Here is a 23,580-nt window from a genome sequence, read left to right as displayed (position 1 = left end):
GTGCACATGCTTCGGTAGTTGCAGCATGCAGGCTCAGTAGTTGTGGTGTTTGGTTCTAGGTTTCACGGGTTTTCATAGTTGTGGCACACAGGCTCAGTAGTTGTAGCTTGTGGGCCCTAGAGCACAGTGAGCTTCAGTAGTTGTGGCATGCAGGCTCAGTAGTTGTGGCTCATGGGCTCTAGAGCATGGGCTCAAAAGTTTTGGTGCACAGACTTAGTTACTCTACAGCATGTGGGATCCTCTTGGACCAGGGATTAAACCTGTATCCCCTGCATTGGCAGGTGTATTCTTATTCACTGTACCACCAGGGAAGTCCCTTCCATCCCGTTGGTTAATTAATTTATTGATAAGTATTTTTTTTTTCTTTTTGACGCTATTGTAAGTGGAAATATTTCCATAATTTTATTTTTAGGTCATTAGAGTATAGAAACGCAACTGATTTTTTTGTATGCTGATTTTGTATCCAACTAAGTTATAATAGGTTTCTTGCTGAGTTCTAATAGCTTTTGTGGAATTTTTAGGATTTTGTACATTTAAGATCATATGATCTGCAGACCAAGATAATTGTACTTCTTCCTTTGCAATTTGGATGCCCACGGGGTTGCAAAGAGTTGGACATGACTGAGTGACTTTCACTTTCACTTTTTCTTTCATTCCATCCATATACTTTTAACCTGAGTTCTTGTCTTTAAAATGGATTTCTTTGAGACACCAAATGGTTAACTCTTATACTTTTTTGTTCAAGTTGGCAATCTGTCTCTTAAATAGTTTAGATAATTCCAATTTAAAGTGATTATTGACAGTGTTGGGATAGAATCAACCATATTGTATCTGTTATTTTTATTCATTGCATTTATTCTTTGCTTTATTCTCTGCCTTATCTGCTTTTAATTGAATATTTTATATGGTTCCATTATATCTTCTTTTGGTATGTCATTTGTATTTCTTTTAAAAACATGTTTAGAAGTTGCACTAAATTTTACAATAAATATTTTTAACAGCTTAAATATACTTTCAAATAACACTATATCCCTCTTCATATATAATACAGTAACTTTACCACAGAGCATTCCCATTTCTCTCTATTGTCCTTTATGATATTATTGTCATTCACTTTATTTTTCCACTGTTTTTATTGTTAATTTTTTAAGTTTTCTTTTAGAGTAAAAATAAGAAAAAAATTAAATATTTCATTTTTCTTTATTTATTCCTTCACTGATGTTCATTTTTTATTATACAGACCCAAGTTACTGAGTGTTTTGTGGTGGCCCCTAAGAGTGGGATCAACCTTCAGCCACCTAAAATTGGTTTGAATGTTAACATTGATAACATAATAGACACACCAAGCATGTACAAGTAGGTTTATTACTCATACAATGGGCCTTTCTGAGGGGAGCATGAACGACACCCAATCTAGTATAGAATGGCTTCAGTGAAGGGAGGGGCAATGATTGTTTTTACTGTATTTAGAGGATGGTACCAAATGAGTGTTTCCATATACGGGCCAGGAATTTGCATGGTTTGAACTTCCCCATAGGCACCAAGGCACTAAACAATAGGGCTTTTTTATCTGCTTGTCCAGACATCTCCTGAGAAAATTGTAACCGACTCCAGTATTCTTGCCTGGAAAATCCTATGGACAGAGATGCTTGGTGGGCTACAGTTCAAAGGTCACAGAGAGTCAAACACAGCTGAGCACACACTCATGCAAGGTGTAAGAAAAGAGGTGAATGGGGAGGTTTGGAGCTTGAAAGTTCTCATTAGTCAAACATTAAAAGTTATAGTCATATTTCTTACTACAATGCATCTTTGATATTTTACTGTTGGTCAAAAAGTGTCATATTCTATGTAATTAAATTTATTTGTTTATGAAGCACTCTACAGGGCTTGTGGCCTGAAGCCAATAAGGAAATGGATGTTCTATTGGATGTCTTGTTCAAGAACCTAGTGTTGCATATTTTGAGAAGAGAAATGAGTGTCTTGGTCTTTATCAATAATGTGTGAAATGTCAAAAGGTGTAAGAAGAGTTTTGGTATAACTTTGTATAGTGGACTTAGCGCACTGCTAGGGACAGAATTAGGTGCCCCCCAAATCCTTATGTTGAAGACTAATCAACACACGTACAAATACAGTCAACATAGAGACTGAATTTGAAGATAAGTCCTTTAATGATACAGTATTTAAAAATAGAAGAAGTTATATGGTTGGGGACCTAATTGCACAGGCCTGTTGTCCTTATAAGAAGAAGAAAATATGCCCAAAGTGCACACATACAGAGAAAAGACCATGTGATTTCCTTCTTGTTGTAAGGCTGAATAATATTTACACACACACAAACAATATATGTGTGTGTGTGTATATATATATGTATATATGCATGCACCACATTTTCTTTATACACTCATCTGTGAAGTGATACTTCGGTTGTTTCTATATCTTGGCTACTGTTTCACCAAACACACACAAAAAGGTAACTATGTGAGCGGATCCATGTTAATAAATAAAAAGCCATGTGATGACACAGTGAAAATGTATCCCCTCGCACAACAAAGAGCAAATCCTTCTCAATCTTGATGTCACCTTGATCTTGAACTTCAAGGCTTTAGAACTGTAAAAAGTCAATTTATATTGTTTTAATTTACTTTTAATTGGAAGATAATTGCTTTACAGTGTTGTGTTGGTTTCTGCTATACAACAAGGTGAATCAGCCACAAGTATACATATGTCCCCTATTTTTTTTAAGTTGGAAGATAATAGCTTTACAATGTTGTGTCAGTTTCTGCTGTGCAACAATGCAAATCAAATATGTGTGTGTGTGTGTGTGTGTGTGTGTGTGTATCGCTTCCCTCTTGAGCCTCTCTCTCCCCTCCCATCCCATCCCTCTAGGTTATCAGAGTGCCAGTTCGGGCTCCCTGTGTTATATAGCAGCTTCCCATTAGTTATCCTATTTTACATGTGGTAGTGTGTATATGTCAATGCTATATTCTCAATTCATCCTACCCTCTCTTTTCACTGCTAGGTCCACAAGTCCATTATTTATGACTGCATCTCTGGAGAGTTTTTATCATAAATTGATGTTGAGTTGTGTTGAATGCTTTCTCTGCATCTATTGAGATGATCATATGGTTTTTATCTTTGTTAATATGATGTATCACACTGATTGATTTGCACATATTAAAGAATCCTTGTATCCTAGGATAAACTCCACTTGATGATGGTGTATGATCCTTTTAATGTGTTGTTGGATTCTGTTTGGTAGAATTTTGTTGAGTATTTTTGAATCTATGTTCATCAGTGATATTGGCTTGTATTTTTCTGCTGATATCTATGATGGTTTTGGTATCAGGGTGGTGGTGGCCTCATAGAATGAGCTTGAGAGTTTCTTCCCTCTGCAATTTTATGGAAGAGTTTGAGGAGAGTAGATGTTAGCTCTTCTCTAAATGTTTGGTAGAATTAGCCTGTGAAGCTATCTGGCCCAAGGCTTTTGTTTTTTGGGAGATTTTATTTTTATTTGAGGACAATTGCTTTACAGTGTTGTGATGGTCTCTGCCTCACATAAAGGCAAATCAGTCATAGTTACTGTGTGTGTGTGTGTGTGTGTGTGTGTGTGTGTGTGTGCATATTTATATATATACACCCTCACTCTTGAGCCTCCTTTTCCCTCCTTCCATCCCACTCCTCTATGTCATCACAGAGCATCAGGCTGTGCTCCCTGTGTTATACAGCAGCTTCCCACTAGTTATCCATTTTACACGTGATAGTATATATACATCAATGTTACTTTCTCAATCTCTCCTACCCTCTCCTTCCCCAGCTGTGTCCACCAGTCCATTCTCTATGAATGCATCTCCATTTCTTCTTTGTAAATAGATTCATCATGCTATTTTTCTAGATTCCACATATATGCATTAATATGCAATGTTTGTTTTTTCTCTTTTTGACTTACTTCACTCTATATAATAGGCTTTAGGTTCATCCACCTTATTACAACTGACTCAAATTTGTTACTATTTATGGCTGAGCAATATTCCATTGCATATATAATTTATATATCGTAACATATATGTAACACAATGTATTTATTCATTCCTCTTTCAATGTAAACAGTGCTGCAGTGAACATTGGGGGTACATGTGTCTTTTTGATTTGCGATTTTCTCAGGTATATGCCCAGTTGTGGGATTGCTGGGTCATATGATAGTTTTTTTTTTTTATCCAAGTTGTTAGGGAATCTCAATACTGATTTCCAGAGTGTCTATATCAATTTATGTTCCCACCAACAGTGCAGTAGGGTTCCTTTTTCTCCACATCCTCTCCAGCCCTTATTGTTTGCAGATTTTTTGATGATGGTCACTCCGACTGGTGTGAGGTGATACCTCATTATAGTTTTCACTTGCATTTCTCTAATAATGAGCAATGGTGAGCATCTTTTCAAATGTATAGCCATCTGAATATCTTCTTTGGAGCAATGTCTGTTTAGGTCTTCTGGCCATTGTTTGATTGGGTATTTTGTTTTTCTGATATTGAGCTGTATATGTTGTTTATATATTTTGAATATTAATACTTTGTCAATTACTTCATTTGCAATTATTTAGTCCCATTCTGAGAGTTGTTTTAATTTTTCTTATTGCTTCCTTTGTAGTGCAAAAGCTTTTATGTTTATCTTTATTTCCATTACTCTAGGAGGTGTGTCAAAGAAGATATTGCTGTGATTTATGTCAGAGAGTGTACTGCCTATGGTTTCCTTTGAGAGCTTTATAGTTTCTAGCCTTACATTTAAGTCTTTTATCCATTCTGAGTTTATTTTTGTGTATGATGTTAGAAAGTGTTCTAATTTCATTCTTTTACATATAGCTGTCCAGTTCTCCCAGCACCACTTATTAAAAGGTTGTCTTTTCTCCATTTTATATTCTTGCCTCCTTTGTCAAAGATAAGGTGCTCATAGGTGTGTGAGTTTATCTCTGGGCTTTCTATCTGGTACCATTTGTTCGCATTTCTGTTTTTGTGCAGGTACCATAGTATCTTGAAGACTATAGCTTTGTAATATAGTTAGAAGTTCAGAAGGTTGATTCCTGCAACTCCATTTATCTTTCTCAAGATTGCTCTGATTATTTAGGATCTTTTGGGTTTCAATAAAATTTAATTTCTTTTTGTTTTAGTTTTGCAAAAAGTACCATTGGAACTCTGACAGGGATTGCATTGAATCTGTAAATTGCTAGGGGGTAGTATAGTCATTTTCACAATATTGATTCTTCCAATCCAAGAGCATGGCATATCTTTCCATCTGTTTGTGTCATCTTTGATTTCTTTCATTATTTTCTTATATTTTTCTGCATACAGGTCTTTTGTCTCTTTAGATAGGTTTATTCATAGGTATTTTATTTCCATTGTTGCAATGGTAAATAGGATTGATTTCATAATTTCTCTTTCTAATTTCTAATTTGTAGGGTAGAGGAGTGCAAGAAATGTCTGTGTATTAATTTTATATTCTGCAATATAAAAACAGGGTGATGGTGGCTTTATAGAATGGATTAGGAAGTATTCCATCCTCTGCAACTTTTTGGAAGAATTTGAAAAGGATATGTGGTCAGTTCAGTCACTCATTCGTGCCCACTTTTATGACCCCATGAACTGCAGCACAACAGGCTTCCCTGTCCATCACCAACACAAGGAGCTTGCTAAAACTTGTGTACATTGAGTTGGTGATGCCTTCCAACAACCTCATCCTCTGTCATCCCTTTCTTCTTCTGCCTTCAATCTTTCCCAGCATCAGAGTCTTTTCCGATGAGTCACTTCTTCACACCAGATGGCCAAAGTATTGGAGTTTCAGCTTTAGCACCAGTCCTTCTAATGAATATTCAAGACTGATTTCCTTTAGGATTGACTGCTTTGATCTCCTTGCAGTCCAAGGGACTCTCAAGAGTCTTCTCCAATACGACAGTTCAAAACCACTAATTCTTCTGCACTCAGCTTTCTTTGTGGTCCAAGTCTCACATCCATACATGACTACTGGAAAAAACCATAGTTTGACTATATGGACCTTTGTTGGCAAAGTAATGTCTCTGCTTTTAACAGGCTGTTTAGGATTGTCACAGCTGCTCTTTCAAGGAGCAAGCATCTTTTACTTTCATGGCTTCAGTCACCATCTGCAGTGATTTTGGAGCCCAAGAAAATAAGTTTCTCACTGTTTCCATTGTTTCCCCATCTATTTGCCATGAACTGATGGGACCAGATACCATGATCATTTTTTGAATGTTGAGTTTTAAGTCAGGTTTTTCACTCTCCTCTTTCACTTTCATCAAGAGGCTCTTTAGTTCTTCTTCACTTTCTGCCATAAGAGTGGTGTCTTCTGCATATCTAAGGTTATTGATATTTCTCCCAGCAATCTTGATTCCAGCTTGTGTTTCATCAGCCCAGCGTTTCTCATGATGTACTCTGTATATAAGTTAAATAAGCAGGATGACAATATACAGCCTTAACATACTCCTTTCCCAATTTGGAACCAGTCCGTTGTTCCATGTCTGGTTCTAATGGTTGCTTCTTGACCTGCATACAGATTTCTCAGGAGGCAGGTAAGATGGTCTGGTATTTCCATCTCTTTAAGAATTTTCCACAGTTTGTTGTTACCCACACAGTCAAAGACTTTAGCATAGTCAGTGAAGCAGTAGATATTTTTCTGGAATTTTCTTGCTTCTTCTATGATCCAACAGATGTTGGCAATTTGATCTCAAGTTCCTCTGCCTTTTCTAAATTCAGCTTGAACATCTGGAAGTTCTCAGTTCACATATTATTGAAGACTGTCTTGGAGAATTTGAGCATTACTTTGCTAGCATGTGAGAGGAGTGCAATTGTGTGGTAGTTTGAACATTCTGTGGCATTGCCTTTCTTTGGAACTGAAATGAAAACTGACCATTTCCAGTCCTGTGGCAACTGCTGCGTTTTCTGAATTATTGGCGTATTGATTGCAGCACTTTCACAGCAGCATCTTTAATATTTAAAATATCTAAGCTGGAATTTCATTACCTCCACTAGCTTTGTTTGTAGTGATGTTTTCTAAGGCCCACTTGACTTCATATTCCTGGAAGTCTGGCTCTAGGTGGGTGATCACACCATCGTGGTTATCTGGCTCACTAAGATCTTTCTTGTATAGTACTTCTGTGTATTCTTGCCACCTCTTCTTAATATCTCTACTTCTGTAAGGTTCATACAGTTTCTGTCATTTATTTTGCCCATCTTCCCATGAAATGTGTAATTGGTATGTCTAATTTTCTTGAAGACATCTCTAGTCTTTCTCATTCTATTGTTTTCCTCTGTTTCTTTGCATTGATCACTTAGGGAGACTTATCTCTCCTTGCTATTCTTAGGAACTCTGCATTCAGATAGATATATCTTTTCTTTTCGCCTCTGCTTTCACTTCTCTTCTTTTCTCAGCTCTTTGTTAGGCTTCTTCAGACAACTGTTTTTCCTGTTTATATTTGCTTTTCTTGGGGATGGTTTTGATTATTGCCCCCTGTACAATGTCACAAACCTCCGTCCATAGTTCTTCAGGCACTCTGTCTATCAGGTCTAATTCCTTAAATCTATTTGTCACTTAGGTCATACCTGAATAGTCTAGTGGTTTTCCTTACTTTCGTCAATTTAAGTCTTAATTTTGCAATAAGGAGTTCATGACTTGAGCCACAGTCAGCTCCCAGTCTTGTTTTTGCTGACTGTATAGAGCCTCTCCATCTTCGGCTGCAAAGAATATAATCACTGTGATTTCGATACTGACCATCTGGTGATGTTCATGTGGAGAGTCTTCTCTTGTGTTGTTGGAATAGGGTGTTTGCTATGACCACTGTGTTCTCTTGGCAAAACTCGGTTAGATTTTTCCCTGGTTCACTTTGTACTCCAATACCATACTTGTCTGTCACTTCAGGTATGTTTTGGCTTCGTACTTTTACATTCCAGTCCCCTATGATGAAAAGGATATCTTTTTTTTTTTTTTTTACTTTTTTTTTTTAATTAGTTGGAGGCTAATTACTTCACAACATTTCAGTGGGTTTTGTCATACATTGATATGAATCAGCCATAGATTTACACGTATTCCCCATCCTGATCCCCCCTCCCACCTCCCTCTCCACCCGATTCCTCTGGGTCTTCCCAGTGCACCAGGCCCGAGCACTTGTCTCATGCATCCCACCTGGGCTGGTGATCTGTTTCACCATAGATAGTATACATGCTGTTCTTTTGAAACATCCCACCCTCACCTTCTCCCACAGAGTTCAAAAGTCTGTTCTGTATTTCTGTGTCTCTTTTTCTGTTTTGCATGTAGGGTTATTGTTACCATCTTTCTAAATTCCATATATAGGATATCTTTTCTTGATTTTAGTTCTATAAGGTCTTGTAGGTCTTCATAGAACCATTTAGCTTCTTTTACATTAGTGGTTGGGGCAGAGACTTGGATCACTGTGATACTGAATGGTTTGCCTTGGAAACGAACAGAGATCATTCTGTCCTTTTTGAGATTGCACCCATGTACTGCATTTTGGACTTTTTTGTTGACTATGAGGGCTACTCCATTTAATTCACCTGTGAATCCATCTGGCCCAGGGATTTTGTTTTTTTGGAGATTTTCAATCAGAGTTTCAATTTCAGGCTTGTGATCAGTATGTTTATTTTCTATTTCTTCCTGCTTCAACCTTGGAAGGTTGTACTTTTCTAAGATTTTGTCCATTTCTTCCACGTTGTCTATTTTATTGGCTTATAGTTGCTTGTAGTAGTCTCTGTTGATCCTTCATATTTCTGCACTGTCTGTTGTAACTTCGTCTTTTTCATTTCTATTTTGATTGACTTAAGTCGTCTCCTTTTTTCCCTAATGAGTCTGGCTAATAGTTTGTCAATTTTGTTAATCTTCTCAAAGTACCAGATTTTAGTTTTTTGATCTTTGCTTTATTTCTTTCATTGATTTTTTTTTTTTCCTGCTCTGATCTTTATTATTTCTTTCCATCTACTATCTTGGGGTTTTTTGTTCTTTTCTTCTGGTTGCTTTACATGCAATATTAGGTTGTTAACTTGATGTTTTTCTTGTTTCTTGAGGTAGAATTGTATTGCTATAAACATCCCTCTTAGCATTGCTTTTACTGCATCTCATAGGCTTGAGTTGTCATTGAGTTTTCATTATTGTATATTAACACATTAAAAAAAAATTCTCTGATTTTTTTCATTGACTTATTGGTTATTTAGAAACACATTGTTTAGCCTTCATGTGTTTGTGTTTTTTACTGTTTTTTTTCCCCTGTAGTTGATATCTAATCATATAGAGTTGTGGTCAGAAAAAAAAAATGCTTGATATAATTTCAGTTTTTAAAATTTTACCAAAGCTTGATTTGTGACTCAATATATGATATATCTGGGAGAATGCTCCACGTGCACTTCAGAAAAAAGTGAATTCTACTGCTTTAGGAAGTAATACTCTGTAGATATCGATTAGGTATATTTGTTTCAATGTGCCATTTAAGGTTTGTATTTCCTTATTAATTTTCTGTCTGGATGAACTCTCCATTGGTGTGAATGGGGTGTTAAAGTTCCCCACTGTTATTTTGTTACTGTCAACTACCACTTTTAGAGTTGTTAGCATTTGCTTTGGTCTTCCCAGGTGGCACTAGTGGTAAAGATCCCACTTGCCAATGCAGTATACATAAGACTTTTGATCCCTGGGTCAGGAAGATCTCCTGGAGGAGGACATGACAACCAATTCCAGTCTTGTTGCATGGAGAATCCCATAGACAGAGGAGCCTGGCAGTCTACAGACCATAGGGTCACCAAGAATTGGACATGACTGAAGTTACTTAGCCTGCAGGCACACACACAAAGCATTTTCCTTATGTATTGAGATATTCCTATTTTGGGTGCATATATATTTGTAATTGTTATATCTTCTTGGATTGATCCCTCAATCATTATGTAGTGTCCTTCTTGTCTCTTGTAATGGTCTTTGTTTTAAAGTCCATATCTTCTTGGATTGATCCCTTGATCGTTATGTAGTATCCTTCCTGGTATCTTGTAATGGTCTTTATTTTAAAGTCTAGTTTATCTGATATGTTTTCCTACTTCCACTTTCAATTTCTATTTGCATGGAGTATCTTTTTCCAGCCCCTCACTTTCAGTACACATGTGTCCCTAGGTCTAAAGTGGATGTCTTATAGACAGCATATATGAGGGTCTTATTTTTTTGTTTGTTTGTTTTTTAATCCCTTCAGCTAGCTTGTGTCTTTTGGTTGGAGCATTTTATCCACTTACATTTAAGGTTCAGTTCATTTCAGTTGCTCAATCGTGTCCAACTCTTTGCAACCCCATGAACTGCAGCACGTCAGGCCTCCCTGTCCATCACCAACTCCCAGAGTCCACCCAAACCCATGTCCATTGAGTCGGTGATGCCATTCAACCATCTCATCCTCTGTCATCCCCTTCTCCTCCTGCCCTCAATCCCTCCCAGCATCAGGGTCTTTTCCAATGAGTCAGCTCTTCGCATGAGGTGGCCAAAGTATTGTAGTTTCAGCTTCAACATCAGTCCTTCCAATGAACACCCAGGACTGATCTCCTTTATGATGTTACTGATATATATGGTCCTACTGCCATGTACTTTATTGTTTTGGGTTTGTCTTATAGATTTTTTATTTCTCTTGTGCTTTCTTTCTAGAGAAGCTCCTTTTGCATTTGTTGTAAAGCTGGTTTGGTGGGGCTGGATTCTCTTAACTTTTGCTTATCTGTAAAGCTTTTGATTTCTCTGTCACATCTGAGTAAGTTCCTAGCTGGGTAGAGTAATCTTAGTTGTAGGTTTTTTTCCTTTCATCACTTTAAGTATATCCTGCCATTCCCTTCTGGCCTTCAGTCTTTCTGCTAAAAGATCAGCTGTTAACCTTATGAGGTTTCCCTTGTATGTTATTTGTTTCTTTTCCATTACTACTTTATATATATTTTTTTCTTTCTGTTTAATTTTTGTTAGTTTGATTACTATGTGTCTTGGCCTGTTTCTCTGAGATTTTCCTATATGGGACTCTCTGGGCTTCCTGGATTGGATGGCTATTTCCTTTTCCATATTAGGGATTTTTCTTTACTATAATCTCCTCAAATATTTTCTCATACCCTTTCTTTTTCTCTTCTTATTCTAGGACCCTTATAATATGAATATTGTGCTTGATGTTGTCCCAGAGGTTTCTGAGACTATCCTCATTTCTTTTCATCCCTTTTTATTTCTTTATTCTGCTGTGCTTTAGTTATTTCCACCATTCTATCTTCCAGGTCACTTATTCATTCTTCTGCCTCAGTTATTCTGCTATTGGTTCCCTCTAGTGTATTTGTATGTCAGTTATCATGCTGTTCATTGATTGTCTATTCTTCTTCTAAGTCCTTGTTAAACATTAATTGTCATTTTGTTAAATAATTTCTTCTTAATTCATGCCTCCATTCTTTTCATCTGTGCCTCCATTTTATTTTTGAGATTTTTGGATCATCTTTACTATCAACACTCTGATTTTTTTTTTTTTTTCAGATAGACTGCATAATTCCTCTTCATTTGTTTGGTCTCATGGGTTCTTACCATGCTCCTTCATCTGCTGCATGTTTCTCTGTCTTTTCATTTTGTTTAATTTACTGCATTTGGGGGTCTCCTTTCTTTTGGCTGTAAGGTCATAGCTCCTCTTATTTGTGTAGCCTGCCCCCAGTGGGTCGGGTTGGACAAGTGCCTTGTGAAAGTTTCTTGGTGCTGGAGACTGGTGCCTGTGTTCTGATGGGTGGAGTTGCATCTTGCCTCTTTGAAGTGCAGTGCCACATCCAATGATGTGTTTGGGGTGTCTGTGAGCTTGATATAACTTTGGGGAGCCTGACTGCTAATGGGTAGGCTTGTGTTCCTGCTTTGCTATTGGTTTGGTGTGAGGCATCTGGCACTGGAGCTTGCTGGTCTTTGAGTGGGGCCAGGTCTTAGTGTTGAGATGGAGGCCTTTGGGAGAGCTCTTGCTGATTAATATTCCGTGGGTCAGGAGTTCTCTGGTGGTCCAACATCCTTGACTCAGGTCTCCCACTTCAGAGGTTTAGGCCTGACAGCTTGTTGGAGCACTAAGACTTCACAGTCCACACAGCACAGAAGAGAAATAGAGATGAGAAAAAAGACAAGAAAAAGGAAAAAAAGAAGTCAAAGAAACACAAGAACAAAATGAAGGACAAAACCTAAAGATAAAAGCAACACTAAACAGACAAAAACACTGAATCTCACACACTCACAAAATAAGAGAAAAAGAAAACAATGAATAAAAACAGAAACCAAATAAGATGAGAGCAATCAAACAAAAAAAAATTAGTGCAAATGAATACTAAAAACTAGACTAGCAAAAATACAATACCAAAAACATGAAAAATGCAAATAACAAAAAAGCACTGTAGAAATAGGAAAAATAAAATAAGTTTATTTTAAAATAAAAGCATTAAAGAAGAAAAATAAGTAACAACTAAAAATTAAAAGAATAATTAAAAAATAACAACAATAGAATAATAAGAAAAAGACAAAAATATATAGAGAGTGGTAGTAAGAAGAATATTTTCTTGTGGCCTCAGCTGTCCTCTCCACACAGTAAGCTCCAGCCAATCTGCTTACCCAGGAAGTCTTTCAGTGTTTCAACAAATGTTTCTAGACTTTCTGTGGGCACTGTGGGGTCAGCTCAGACTCAGATCTGGCCTTACTCCAGCTGGTACTTATTCCAAAGTCCATAATTTTGGGGATTAAATCTGCTCCTGTGGCTACACAAGCAAATTCCCTTCTTCTTCTTTGATCACACAGTCAATGGTGCTGTCTCTATCTCTCTTTGTAAGCTGTCCTCCAGGCTCTGTTCCCCATCCAGACAAGATGGGGTGAAAGTGGTGGCTTATTAGGGCTCACTTGCTTGTTGGGCCAGGCAGATGGAGGAGTACAGCAGACACAATTGGGATGTACAGGGAATGTCTGTGGTGGCAAAGGCCTGTGGAAAGTTGTTGTAGCCTGAGGTGGGTTGTGCACTCTCCCAGAGGCATTGGCCCTGGGTCATTGGTCCCTAGGCAGTGCCAGGCTGCCCAGTCTCCCAGGAAGTCAAGGGGAGTGACCTATGTCTGCTCACATCTTGGTGGCAGCTGTGACCTCCTGGGTCAGGACTGAAGCAGTGTCTGGTCCCCTGCCTCTGGCACTCATGCAGGCTTTGGTGGCAGCTGACCAGCCAGCATGCCCTTCTCTGCGGTTGCAAACCACAGCCACAGCCTGTGTCTGTGACACTCGGGAAGGTGGTGTCCTGATATCTGCAAGTTCATAAAGTCTTCATGACAATGATATCTTGCCTCTCTGGCAGTCCCAGGGTTTCCCCTGAACTCCCTCAGCTGTGTCATATTAGCCCCCTCAGCATACCTTCAAGACAGTCACCCCAGTCCTCTCCCTGGATCTAACTTTCGAAGTCTGAGCCTGCATTTGCCACAGTGGACATGCAAACAAGTGTCTCAGGCTGGGAAGCACTGGTTGGCACTGATTTCTGTGGTGAAATCTCTCTGTTTTGCCTTCTGTGCACCTGTTGCTGTGTTCCCCTCTGGGTTCTGGAGTTCCTCCCATCCCCACCTGTAGGGGGTTTCTGAGCACAGAAACATTTCCTCCTTCATAGCTCCCTCCCTGAAGTGCAGGTTCATCCTGAATCCTTTCTCTCTCTCTCTCTCTTTTTTTTTCTTATGTCTTTGCCCTACCCATTATGTGGACATTAGTTTGCAATTTAGGAAATCTGAGGTCTTTTGCCATCATTCAGAAGGTGTTTTATAGGAGTTGTTCCACATGCAGATTATTTTTATGTATTCATAGAGAGGAAGATGATCTCCATGTCTTACTCCTCCACCATCTTGAAAATTTCCCATGCCCCTCTTGTAAATCTACTATTTAAACCACCTAGTCGGTAGTATTTTCTTATGGAAGCCTGGACTCACTTTCAGATAGATAGATAGATAATGTGACCCTGAATTACATTTTGGGTATCCTTGCAGCAAGAAATTTGCAAAGTTCTTTACCCACAAGTAGAAAAATTTGGACAAGAGACTTTTGTTGTCACTGCTCAAAACAGGTGGGCCAACAATTGATAACAGCTGAACAGTCTCCTAATAATAAACAGGTAAGGCCTATCATTGACTAAGGTACCCTCTAGTGTTAAGATAATTTCCTGAAGGTTTTTTTTTTTTTTTGCTTTTCTTTTTTTTTTTCCATTTATTTTTATTAGTTGGAGGCTAATTACTTTACAATATTGTAGTGCAACAGGTAAAGGAACATGAAAAATGCCCACCAAGTCAATCAAAACAGGAGGAGATAGGGAATCTACCTGAAAAAGAATTTAGAATAATGATAATAAAAATGATCCAACAAAATCTTGAAAACAAAATGGAGTTACAGATAAATAGCCTGGAGACAAAGATTGAGAGGATGCAAGAAATGTTTAATAAGGACCTAGAAGAAATAAAAAATTGCCTGAAGTTTAATCACTTGTGTTGACCCTTGGTTTCTGTCCTTGATCAGTGATGTCCCATTTACAGGATGAACAGCAGCAGCTCTCCAGCAGTCACCATCACATGTGATGGTAGTGATGCCACCTGTAAAGCTATGAACTCTCTTTTCTAATCACCAAATTGTTCTCAAGTGTATCCCAGGTAGCCAATGGAACTGAAAGAAGAGTTAGCTCCTCTAACACCATTTCATTTGGCAAAGAATTGAGGATAGGATCAGCTACTTCCTTCTGTAGGTGTGATATAGTAGTGGGTCCAGGTTTGGCTTTTTTTCATTTAAGTACCACTTTATTTCCATAAATGGGGCTCTGTGCTGTGCCAAGTCATAAGTCCATTAATCAAGGCATAATGGGCAGCTAAGAGCAGAGAGTTTTAGGTAGAGGCCTATTTGATCCACATTTCCCAGAGTGGTCAATATGAAGCCAGCAATTGTTGAGGTAATGGTTCATAGTATAGGAACAAGGATATAAGTTTTTGCAACAGAAGCCCATGGGTAATGTGTATCCATCATTGGTAGTCCAGAGACTACAAGAGGCATGACAAGAGATTGTTAAAGCCTCTAGAGTGAAAGAGCCTCTGTGGGTATTAGTGGAAGTCCCTGTTGTATTACAATTTGAACTGAGTTTAGAGTCTTTTGTTGTAAGGTTTGCCATTAATCAAAGTGGGCTGATTTGTGAGCAAAAGCATAAGTGGGCTTAAATGAAATTTGTACATGAGGAAAATGTGGCTTACAGAAATCAAAAAGGAATAAAATAATTTTGACTTGTGTTACACTGCATGTCAGTAGTCTTTTCTTGACAGTTTCAGGGTTGGAGAAGCCCTACATTATCCAAATGCTGCCAAGAAATTTTACTGAGGTGATAGAGCTTTATATACTGTTCATGGGGTTCTCAAGGCAAGAATAGTGAAGTGATTTGCCATTCTCTTCTCCAGGGGACCACATTTTGTCAGAAATCTTCACTATGACCCGTCCATCTTTGGTGGCCCTACACGGGATGGCTCATAGTCTCATTGAGGTAGACAAGGCTGTGATTCAAGTGATCAGTTTGGTTTGTTTTCTGTAATTGTGGTTTCCATTCTCAGAGCAGTTGCTTTATTCCTAAAGTCCACCACTGTGTAATTTGTCACAAGAGGATCCACAAAGCTGATCATGTGGTGCTGGCACATTCTCTGCTCTTGGGCAGAAACCTGGTTGGTGATGATGTCGAGACCTTCATAAACCTGCAGAGTCAGCGCTGATGATCTTGCCACTGAGCCGCTAGCTGAGCTGTAATGCTAGGGTGGATTTGCCAGTGCCTCTGCCCCCAAGAATCACTAGGACAGGTAGTGTCCACTGCAGACTCCAGAGCCCAGGGCCCATGGATACAGATCTTGCAGCCACTGCTGCAGCTGGTATCTTAGACATGGTTCATAAACTACGCTAAAGCCTTTGACTGTGTGGATCACAATAAAATGGGGAAAATTTATAACAAGATGGGAATACCAGACCACCTTACCTGCCTCCTGAGAAATCTATATGTGGGTCAAGAAGCAACAGTTAGAACCAGACATGGAACAACAGACTAGTTCCAAATTAGGAAAGGAATATGTCAAGGCTGTATATTGTCACCTTGCTCATTTAACTTATATGCAGAGTACATCATGTGAAATGCCAGACTGGATGAAGCACAAGATGGAATCAAGATTGCCGGGAGAAATATCAATAACCTCAGATATGTAGATGACACCACCCTTATGGCAGAAAGTAAAGAGGAACTAAAGAGCCTCTTGATTAATGTGAAAGAGGACAGTGAAAAAGCTGACTTAAAACTCGACATTCAAAAAATGAAGATCATGGCATTCAGTCCCATCACTTCATGGCAAATAGATGGGGAAACAGTGGAAACAGTGAGAGACTTTACTTTCTTGGGCTCCAAAATCACTGCAGATGGTGAGTGCAGCCATAAAATTAAAAGACACTTGCTCCTTGGAAGAAAAGCTACAACAAACTTAGATAACATATTGGAAAGCAGAGACATTACATTACTGACAAAGTATAGTCAAAGCTATGGTTTTTCCAGTAGTCATGTATAGATGTGAGAGCTGGACCATAAAGAAAGCTGAGTGCCAAAGAATTGATGCTTTTGAATTGTGGTGTTGGAGAAGACTCTTGAGAGTTCTTTGGACAGCAAGGAGATCAAACAAGTCAATCCTAAAAGAAATCGGTCTTGAATATTCATTGGAAGGACTGATGCTGAAGTTGAAGCTCTGATAATTTGGCCACCTGATGCAAAGAACTGACTCATTGGAAAACACCCTGATGCTGGGCAAGATTGAAGGCAGGAGGAGAAGGGGATGACAGAGGATGAGGTGGTTCGATGGCATCACCAATTCAATGGACATGAGTTTGAGCAAGCTCTGGGAGTTGGTGATAGATAGGAAATCCTGGCGTGCTGCAGTCCATGGGGTCCAAAGGGTTGGGCATGACTGAAGGACCGAACTGACTGACTGAGAGCTATATATGTTATGCTGGGCAGTGATTTGTCTTTTTCTATGGGCTCCCTTATGAATATTGGTATCTTTTATATATGTGTGTCAAATACATTTTCTCAGGGGAAGATATCATTAATAAACTATCCTGTGATCCTGAAAAAATTTGGATGAGGCTAATATATTGCCTGAAAATACTGTGTGGGATGGCAGGGTTGTTAGGATTCCTTGTGTATACTTGAGTACATGTGTACTGTGTGCCTCTAAAGGTGAAGGCAAATTGTGACTGAGAGGTATTGAAATAAGCATTGAATAGAACATATTAATCAAATTTACAAAAGAAATAAGTTTTCAAGTTTTTTGTTTGAGGTACAATAATTTAAATAATATTGCATGTGAAGGGCTTTAATCAGGCATGCCATAGCATTAAGGTTGTGATAATGTACTGTTCAGTGTCATTCTTTTTTTAAATATCAGTTTTGGGCATTTGCTAAACTAAAATATTAAAGGGGAAGGCAGTAGAAATTGTGACTTCTTCCTTAAGTAAATGTTATATAATGGGTCTTAATTCCTATATGACTTGTCTTAATCTACACTGAGATATATTAACCCAGAATAAAGTTCCATGAGGTCCCATTTGTTCAAGTTTTTCTAAGTGGGAAAGACTTGATTTTACTTTATTATTTTTTGGCTCAGACACACTTTCTAGGTCAATGGGTACTATAAGGGCTATAGGCAAGGCAATTGTTTCAGTTGTTAACATGAGGCATACCTATCTGTTTGTCTTATACTTTGTTTGGGATCACCTCTAAGAGTATGGGAGGTAACTTAATTAAGTTTAGTGGGATCCCCATGTATAACAGTAACTTAAATCCCAGAATTCAATAAGGCCATGAAAATTTGCTGATCAGTCCATCTCTTTATATGTTAAAGTTAATTCAGAATCAATATTGTAGAGGCACAAAAGCTGATCAGTACCCTTTTTAATCTTTTGATTGCATAGTAAATTCTGGATATTCATTTGTGTCAAATAACAGAACTTTGTTTTAGTTTTTTTCTTTTCTTCTCCCTTGAACAAGGTTTTTGTTGTTTGTTGGTTGATTTTTGTCTTTTAATCTTTACTGGATATACTTTGAAGAGTGTCCTGTCTTTTTTTAAAAAATCATATTTATAGGCTTCTTTCTTCAGAGAGTCTCAATTCATTACCATCAGGAGTAGGGGTCTTCCCATGGCAAATGTTATTAATATTTTATTTGGTTTAAGAACATCAGGATTGAGTCCCTTTAAATTAACCCTTTGTCATGATAATAAGTCAAGACACAAAATGGAAATGAGTATTTCTTGGTTCATTTTACAGATGTGCAATAGGATGAGCGTATTCCTCTGTCCTTTGAGAGAAACAAGAATAAAACATTCATGTCCACTTTCATAAGAGTCTGGCCATGGGGTGCTATGGGTGTTTCTTCCCTGTAATCCAAAGATCAGAATTTTTTTGTAACGGTATAGGCAGCAATATTAGCAGCATTTAAGGCACTGCTGGGTCTTAATGAGCTGTTTGCTTTTACTTTTTTGTATAGTTCTTCTGTGCATTCTTGCCACCTCTTAATATCTTCTGCTTCTGTTAGGTCCACACCATTTCTGTCCTTTACTGTGCCCATCTTTGCATGAAATGTTCCCTTGGTGTCTCTAATTTTCTTGAAGAGATATCTAGTCTTTCCCATTCTATTATTTTCCTCTATCTCTTTGCATTGATCACTGAGGAAGGCTTTCTTATCTCTCCTTGCTATTCTTTGGGACTCTGCATTCAAATGGGTACATCTTTCCTTTTCTCTTTTGCCTTTCGCTTCTCTTCTTTTCTCAGCTATTTGTAAGGTTTTCTGAGATGACCATTTTGCTTTTCTGCATTTCTTTCTCTTGGGGATGGCCTTTATTCCTGTCTCTTGTACAATGTCATGGACCTCCATCCATAGTTCATCAGGCACTCTGTCTATCAGATCTAATCATTTGAATCTATTTGTCACTTCCACTGTATAATCATGAGGGATTTGATTTAGGTCATATCTGAATGGTCTAGTGGTTTTCCCTACTTTCTTCAACTTAAGTCTAAATTTTGCAATAAGGAATTCATGATCTGAGCCACAGTCAGCCCCAAGTCTTGTTTTTGCTGACTGTATAGAGCTTCTCCATCTTCGGCTGCAAAGAATATAATCAATCTGATTTCAGTATTGACCATCTGGTGATATTCATGTGTACAGTCGTCTCTTGTGTTGTTGGAAGAGGGTGTTTGCTATGACCAGTTCGTTCTCTTGGCAAAACTCTGTTAGCCTTTGCCCTGCTTCATTTTGTACTCAAAGGCCAAACTTGTCTGTTACTCCAGGTATCTCTTGACATCCTACTCTTGCATTCCAGTCCCCTATGATGAAAAGGACATCTTTTTTGGGTGTTAGTTCTAGAGGTCTTGTAGGTCTTCATAGAACTATTGAACTTCAGCTTCTTCAGCATTACTGGTTGGGGCATAGACTTGGATTACTGTGATATTGAACAGTTTGCTTTGGAAACAAACAGAGATTATTCTGTCATTTTTGAGGTTGCACCCAAGTACTGCATTTTGGACTCTTTTGTTGACTACGAGGTTACTCCATTTCTTTTAAGGGATTTTTGCCCACAGTAGTAATAGTAGTAGTCATCTGAATTAAATTCACCCATTCCAGTCCATTTTAGTTCACTGATTCCTAAAATGTCAATGTTCACTCTTGCCATCTCCTGTCCATTACAAGAGCACACAGATATCAACATCACTTTTGATAACTGTGTGCACATAAGCCCCTTGACTTGAGAGGTATTTACAAGTTAAACCCTCAGATTCAATGTTGCCTTCAAGTTTACACAAAGAGTTCAGCCATGTTATAATACCACAGAGTCCCCAAAACAAGACATATGTTAACCTAAATAGGAAAAGATGTTCCAATCACATATACTAGACAATATCTCACAGGCCCAGGAGCTCACCACCAGAAATGACATCACCTCAGACAACACTATCCTAGTCCACAATCTTGCCATTAGAGGTGATTTTGTCCCTTGATATGGAGATAACTACACTTTGTATACAAAAATCTCTGCTCCAGTGGTGACTGTGGACTTCCAATCTTAAGGCACTGACCAAATTGAATACAAGACATTTATTGTGTTTTATTCTCTTTGATATTAAGGATATTATTATGTTTCTTGAGCTCACTATCTGCTTAGCTCATATCCTGGAATATTCCTTGCTCTTTGCTAAAATGTATCCCCCCACACACACACACTCCCATGACTAAAGGGAAATCTAGTAGAGATTACGACTACCTGTGCCCTTATAAAAGTCAATGCTTTCCGAAGGAGGCAACTAGTTTGTATCAGTTAACCCCCTACCTCCTGCAGAGAGATCAATATTTGCAGCATCTTCTCCTATCCTCCCCTTCCAACTTTCCACGAAGACCACCATAACAATACCTTCCCCTTACTTACACACAAATATCACTAATCTTTACATAACTTTACTAAACTATCAGTTCCTCCAACAACACAACTGCCAGACCTGTCACTTTAACTGGGGAAGTATGCCAAAATATTATTCACCACCCAAAGATATATATGTGTGTGTGTGTGTGTGTGTGTGCATACGTGTGTGTAAATCATCAATTCTTTTAATGCCCTCTACAACTCCACCAAGACATTGTTGGAGACCCCAGAAATTTCAGATTTGGATATTGTCATTTAAGTGGGAAACTTAGTTATGGGTCAGCCTAACGTCCACTTGCATTCCTCCTTTTTACTCTCATACCAAAAAGTTTTCTGTTGTTTAGTAAAATGTATGCTACATTTTCTAAAAATCTTTGCTATCATCATCCTGAATATTGCTTAATTTGATACAAAGGCATCACTGTATCAATTGCATTAACCATATTTCTAGAATTTGTAAACTTGATGTTTTAACATTGTCCCTTGATGCCTCAACATACATATGTTGAACCTTGTTCTAGATAACCTGATAATATGTTTGAGCCTTGGCCTCTTGCTTCCCTCACTGTCCCCTGTTCCCTACTCTTGGGGAAGAGTCTTTCTCTGGGGGTTCATCTTATTCTGTTTGGGCTGTATAATAAAACACCACAGACTGGGTAGCTTATAAATAATAGAAATTTATTTCTCACAATTATGGATGCTGGAAGTCTGAGATAAGGGTGCCAGTATGGTTGGCTGAAGACCCTCTTTTAGTTCACAGGCTTCTCATCATATCTTCATATAGTTGAAGGGACTAAGATGCTCTCTGGGATCTCTTTCATGAGAGCACTAATCCCATGCATGAGGTCTCCATCTTCATGAGGTACTCACCTCCTCAAAATTCTACTTCCTAACGCCATCACACTGGGTGTTAGGATTTCAGTATGTAAATTTGAGGGGACACAAAGCAAGGCTGCTCATATATGCAATCTCTACTAGTTACAAATAAAATTCTAGACTTCTAGAAGGATATCAGGTACTCACTATATATTACATTATTTATATAAAGAGCCTAGAAAGAATGAGACAATCTTTTCAGTTAAAGAACATTTTAGAGGTCACGTTGCCAGACATCAGACAAGGGTCAAACCTGCAAGGTTTGAGGCATGCTTAATTGCCTTTGTTCTATATCTTTCCCAGTGGTAGTCTTAAAGGGGAAGTAGTCCAGATTACCAAAGTGGGACCACAGACCATGGTTCCAGAGACAGTAAACCTAACCTTATAAACAAATCATTGTGTGTACTTGCTTTCACCTATCTTGGGGCTACCTGAAGGACTGACATGAGGTGCCTATCTCTGTTTTGCATAGCTGAACTCAGGTCAGAAAATAAGAAGAGACTACTGAAAGCCACTGCCAACGGAACTTACAATTACAGATGCCTGAGACAAAAAATTGTAGTTGAAACACAATAGAGTAGCTAAGGCCCAGGAACAAGAGCTGGAGAGTGTCCTTAGGGAAAGTATGGTATTAAAAACACCCATGTTTATGGGGGAATTCAGAAGACTACAGAGATGCCCAAAAGAAGATGCATGGCCAGATACATGACATATTCTCAGAAAAGACCTGAGAAAATCATAAACGTTCACTGTAGGCTGATCCCTAGGGTCACTGCAAACTCAGATAAGTGTTGAAGGGGCGCCTCACAAAGATGCAATCTGAACATATTTGGAGATGTTTTCCATGTTTATTTATTTTTTTATATTTTTCCACCTCTGGCATTCAAGAAAATCTCTATTAAGACATGAACTAAACACAATTTATGGACCAGAGAGTTTGGTGACCACCAATGACAACAAATACAACCCTTGCAAACAATCCAGAAAAATAAATAAATAAGGGAGAACAAGATGGCAGAGGAGTGAAGTGGACATGGTGTATATCTCTCTCTATGCATACATCAGGAATACACCCTCAGACACAGAAATGCATGCAGAACACCAGCTGAGAGCAGACAGGAGTACCTGACCAGTGGAAAAGAATATATAGAACCACACAAAACACAGTAGGATGAAGGAACTAAAGGTGAAAAACAGGAGTGTTAGTAGGACTGGACCTACCCTTGGCAGGTGGGGGAACTGAAGCAGGGTTCCAATCCCCACAGCAGGGCAATTGTCTGAGTCAAAGGAGAAACATTCAAGGCTGAGCATAAAACTGCTGATCTGTGGCAGCCTAAATAGAATGAGAATCAGACAGTCCTTGCCGCAGCCATACATATGCCATGCAGGAACACGGGTCTCCTGAAAGGGGCAGCGGCTGGGAGCTGGAGTTTAGGGATTATGGAGCAATCCCAGTGTGAGGGCTGCTGTTGACTGTGGAGAGACAGATCGAGGAAATGTGAAGGAGGGGATTGTGGTGGGAAATGCCGGTGGAGGAAACCCAGGCAGCCATGGAAGCAAGGCGATATTGCTGAGTCATGCGTAGGGTGTGGAGCCATCACCGTAGCCTCTCTCTCCACAGGCCAGCATGGGCAGCTGAACAATAGAGAGGCTGCCCCGTCAAACACCTGAGGCCTGAACTACAGAGCAGGACCCCAGTCAGGGGGGCCCCTCTATGTGCCTGATGTGCCAAACAACAGAGAAGGACCCCAGGCATGGGATCCCTCTAAGTGCCCAAATGGGTGGAGCTATGGAGAATGACTGGCCAAAGAGGCCTTCTGATCGCCAGCTACAAGAGGCTGGAAAAAAGACTCTGATAGAGCCATAACTCCTGCCACGGAGGCAACAATAAAAAATATGACTGAGGAAAACAAATAATTTTTAAAAGCTCAAAAGCTTAATTGGTTTTCTTAGTGCCAATAAAATTGACAACTACAATGGGGGTCTGGGGGGGGGGGGGGAGAAAAGAGAAAGAAAAAAAAAATCCAGAAGTGTCCCTGAACACTTGGCACCGCCAGGGTCCCCGTAAGCCAAGCAGCTATACCACCTTCACGCTAAACTCTCACTGGGGCAGAGCTGCCACAGGCAAAAAAAAAAAAGTCTTCTGTTTATGCACTCAGGGTCACTTCAGTCCTGTCTGACTCTTTGCAGCCCTGTA

The sequence above is a fragment of the Dama dama genome, chromosome X (genome assembly GCF_033118175.1).
Source record: "Dama dama isolate Ldn47 chromosome X, ASM3311817v1, whole genome shotgun sequence".
Lineage (NCBI taxonomy): Eukaryota > Metazoa > Chordata > Mammalia > Artiodactyla > Cervidae > Dama > Dama dama.
This window is presented reverse-complemented; position numbering follows the sequence as displayed.